Genomic DNA, 5000 nt, shown 5'->3' on the forward strand with positions numbered 1-5000 from the left:
GCGCATGTGTACATGCTTTACAACCCAGCCAACTTGAGCACCTAGGGGAAGTTGTGATGCCATCTGAACACCCACCGACTGATGCATTGAACGGCTAAAGTTGACCTTCAATCCGAACTGGCACTCTGCGGCGTGGAGGCAGTTGCGCGACCACTCCTATCCCAAACCAACAAAGCAAGGTGTATCCTACGTGCTCGGTACAAGCACACCACGACGGGACACATTGAACGGTTCAGCGATCTCTCTGCACTAGTGGAAGAACTCCAACGTGATACGGGAGACTTTGCTACAGCGGCTTCTCTGCACTTCTGGGCTACCACCTTGTGACGGGAGACATTGCTAGCGGTCACTCTGCACTAGTGATGGTACACCACCGTGATACGGGAGACATTGCTAACGGCCACTCTGCACAGGTGCCAATACCACCTTGTGACGGGAAACATTGCTAGGAACCGATCGGCATCTCTGCGCGATTACTTGACGCACACCCAACTAAGTCAACTGTTGGACTTTTTCGTAATCACGGCGGGACACATTGAACGAGCTCTAACGGATCTCTGCACGCATGGACATGGTGGCGGGAATCATTGCTAGAACCGAACGGCGCCTCTGCGCGATGTACAAACAAGCTCAACAGGAACCTCGTATCGGCTGCCGAGCCGGAGCCCGAACAACTTGGACTTTCACCTCTAATTTATATCAACTCACCACTCCCCGAGGGATCCGCAGAATTGCTTCTGGGTCCCGTATCGTTATTTGCGATTCGTGTTTGCATTACACTACATTGAACTATTCCAACTTGTTTATCCGCATGGCGAACATTTGCTGCATTGAACATTTAAGTTCCACTTCGCTCTCCCCTACGTGGGTCTGAGCTTCGCTCTCAGGGAAAAAATATGCCACATTTGGTAGGGAAACCCGGTTTCATCACGCTATGTGCCCTGCACCACCAGCTTAGCGTGAATGCTTCGAGTTTCCCTAAGAAGTTCGATTGGTCTTGCAGAGTTTAAAGACAACGAAGCTTAGTTTCAAGCAATGATTTAATATACGCGTATTAAAAACCCTTAACTGTTACAACTTTTATGCTTGAAACCATCGCAACGAAGTCTTTGGGTCCGTAGACCCGTGATGTACTGCTCCAGGAAACGTTTTGAAAGAGTGGAAACTCAAAATCATAGGTTAAGATCATCGGCAGAACCCACCAGACACCACTTTTGCTTCATAAGTTCGGCCTATAGTCATATGACGATTTTCATCGGGGAGGGGACGTATGACCCAAACGGGGGCTTATATGACCCACGGACACTGCAAAACCATGCTCCTACGACTAAATAGAGGTTAAAACTACGATTTGGTGAAATCTTCATTTTTGACCTCGGAGCAAGGTACCTTCCCTATAGTAGGCAATGAGTAAATGATCATAATCCCAGGAGGGCAAAAATGGGAACCCGAGAGGAAAGCGCTGTTGGCGCGCCTAAGCTAGTGGCCCGTAGAGTAAAAAGGGTACCCCCAACAAAGTTGTCGTTTGACGTTCGGTTTGCACTTTTTATCATCTAAAATCAGTTTTCTACACGTTTTTGAGGGGTTTAAGCAAAAAAAAAAATTTCGACTACTCGAGCTCTCTGGCCCGTTCGGTGCACATTTTTGAAAAAAGCTAGGGAGCTGCCCCTAGGTTCGGGGGTGTCACAAAATGTTGAAAAGTGGTCGAAAAACCACTATCCAGAATCGGATGTAGAATCATTAGACGAACTTAAAATTGTTCTACGACACCCATCTGCGACGTTTAGTATTCGAGTTATGGCCCGTACCAGGTCTGACCGAGCAATTTTTGTTCCGCGCACTTTGTGCACCGTACACGTTGATGTTTGTATGAAAAAGTACCCTACCTAGGGGACGCGTATAGCAAATTTGTACCCCCGGGCATGTTGTCGATTGACATTCTGGTTGCACTTTTCATCATCTAGGGTGCGTTCCTGACACGTTTTGAGGGGTTTTAGCAAAAAAAAAAATTTTCGACTACTCGAGCTCTCTGGCCCGTTCGGTGCACATTTTTGAAAAAAGCTAGGGAGCTGCCCCTAGGTTCGGGGTGTCACAAAATGTTGAAAAGTGGTCGAAAAACCACTATCCAGAATCGGATGTAGAATCGTTAGACGAACTTAAAATTGTTCTACGACACCCATCTGCGACGTTTAGTATTCGAGTTATGGCCCGTACCAGGTCTGACCGAGCAATTTTTGTTCCGCGCACTTTGTGCACCGTACACGTTGATGTTTGTATGAAAAAGTACCCTACCTAGGGACGCGTATAGCAAATTTGTACCCCCGGGCATGTTGTCGATTGACATTCTGGTTGCACTTTTCATCATCTAGGGTGCGTTCCTGACACGTTTTGAGGGGTTTTAGCAAAAAAAAATTTTCGACTACTCGAGCTCTCTGGCCCGTTCGGTGCACATTTTTTGAAAAAAGCTAGGGAGCTGCCCCTAGGTTCGGGGTGTCACAAAATGTTGAAAAGTGGTTGAAAAACCACTATCCAGAATCGGATGGAGAAATCATTAGACGAACTTAAAATTGTTCTACGACACCCATCTGCGACGTTTAGTATTCGAGTTATGGCCCGTACCAGGTACTGACCGAGCAATTTTTGTTCCGCGCACTTTGTGCACCGTACACGTTGATGTTTGTATGAAAAAGTACCCTACCTAGGGACGCGTAGAGCAAATTTGTACCCCCGGGCATGTTGTCGATTGACATTCTGGTTGCACTTTTCATCATCTAGGGTGCGTTCCTGACACGTTTTGAGGGGTTTTAGCAAAAAAAAATTTTCGACTACTCGGCTCTCTGGCCCGTTCGGTGCACATTTTTGAAAAAAGCTAGGGAGCTGCCCCTAGGTTCGGGGGTGTCACAAAATGTTGAAAAGTGGTCGAAAAACCACTATCCAGAATCGGATGTAGAATCATTAGACGAACTTAAAATTGTTCTACGACACCCATCTGCGACGTTTAGTATTCGAGTTATGGCCCGTACCAGGTCTGACCGAGCAATTTTTGTTCCGCGCACTTTGTGCACCGTACACGTTGATGTTTGTATGAAAAAGTACCCTACCTAGGGACGCGTATAGCAAATTTGTACCCCCGGGCATGTTGTCGATTGACATTCTGGTTGCACTTTTCATCATCTAGGGTGCGTTCCTGACACGTTTTGAGGGGTTTTAGCAAAAAAAAAAAAATTTCGACTACTCGAGCTCTCTGGCCCGTTCGGTGCACATTTTTGAAAAAAGCTAGGGAGCTGCCCCTAGGTTCGGGGTGGTCACAAAATGTTGAAAAGTGGTCGAAAAACCACTATCCAGAATCGGATGTAGAATCATTAGACGAACTTAAAATTGTTCTACGACACCCATCTGCGACGTTTAGTATTCGAGATATATAACACTTTGTAGGTCTGACCGAGCAATTTTTTGTTCCGCGCACTTTGTGCACCGTACACGTTGATGTTTGTATGAAAAAGTACCCTACCTAGGGACGCGTAGAGCAAATTTGTACCCCCGGGCATGTTGTCGATTGACATTCTGGGTTTCACTTTTCATCATCTAGGGTGCGTTCCTGACACGTTTTGAGGGGTTTTAGCAAAAAAAAAATTTTCGACTACTCGAGCTCTCTGGCCCGTTCGGTGCACATTTTTGAAAAAAGCTAGGGAGCTGCCCCTAGGTTCGGGGGTGTCACAAAATGTTGAAAAGTGGTCGAAAAACCACTATCCAGAATCGGATGTAGAATCATTAGACGAACTTAAAATTGTTCTACGACACCCATCTGCGACGTTTAGTATTCGAGTTATGGCCCGTACCAGGTCTGACCGAGCAATTTTTGTTCCGCGCACTTTGTGCACCGTACACGTTGATGTTTGTATGAAAAAGTACCCTACCTAGGGACGCGTTATAGCAAATTTGTACCCCCGGGCATGTTGTCGATTGACATTCTGGTTGCACTTTTCATCATCTAGGGTGCGTTCCTGACACGTTTTGAGGGGTTTTAGCAAAAAAAAAAAATTTAGACAACACGAGCTCTCTGGCCCGTTCGGTGCACATTTTTGAAAAAAAGCTAGGGAGCTGCCCTAGGTTTCGGGGTGTCACAAATTGTTGAAAAGTGGTTGAAAAACCACTATCCAGAATCGGATGTAGAATCATTAGACGAACTTAAAATTGTTCTACGACACCCATCTGCGACGTTTAGTATTCGAGATATAGCACTTTGTAGGTCTGACCGAGCAATTTTGTACTAAAATGTATGGTGAACATGTAATTCATTAAATAACATTGACTTGCATCGTGCCCTACTTCATCGGCACAGCTGTTATTGACTATCTTTAGTGGAAATGGATTGAGTTTGACCATTTTAAGCCCATTTCCTATGCCGTGCACCAACATTGTGTACCGATCAGGGAAAGTACGCTACGTACGCGTTCATGGATGTCGATGTTGGTACAAGTTGCCGGTCGGGATAGCCGTGCACCAAAACTGTGTACCGATCAGGGAAAGTACAAGACGGAGGGTGCAGCTCGAGCGTACGCGTTCATAGATGTCCATGTTGGTACACTTGCACCAAAATTGTGTACCAATCAGGGAAAGTACAACACGGAGGGCGCAGCCCCGGGCGTACGCGATCATGGATGTCCATGTTGATACAATCTACGTGTACGTTCTTAGTTTTTGTATCAAAAGTTGCAATTAAGTGCTTGTATGCTTAAAATGCTTATCTCAACCGGTCACCTTTTGGGCCTGTCCTTTTATAACAGAAACCTAGAAAAGATACTCGATATTTTTGTGTTGTTCCATTAGCCCGGGACGACGAAATGAGCTATGTGCACATCGTGCAGAAAACTGTCTTCGCCACGCATGTTTTTGTCTATCCACTCATATAATCACCCACATTTGTGTTCAACACGGACGGCGCAGCCCGAGCGAACGCGTTAATGTTTATGTTTGTACACACTGCTTGTACGATTCTA

This window comes from Anopheles gambiae (assembly GCF_943734735.2).
Source record: "Anopheles gambiae chromosome X unlocalized genomic scaffold, idAnoGambNW_F1_1 X_unloc_30, whole genome shotgun sequence".
Taxonomy (NCBI): Eukaryota; Metazoa; Arthropoda; class Insecta; order Diptera; family Culicidae; genus Anopheles; species Anopheles gambiae.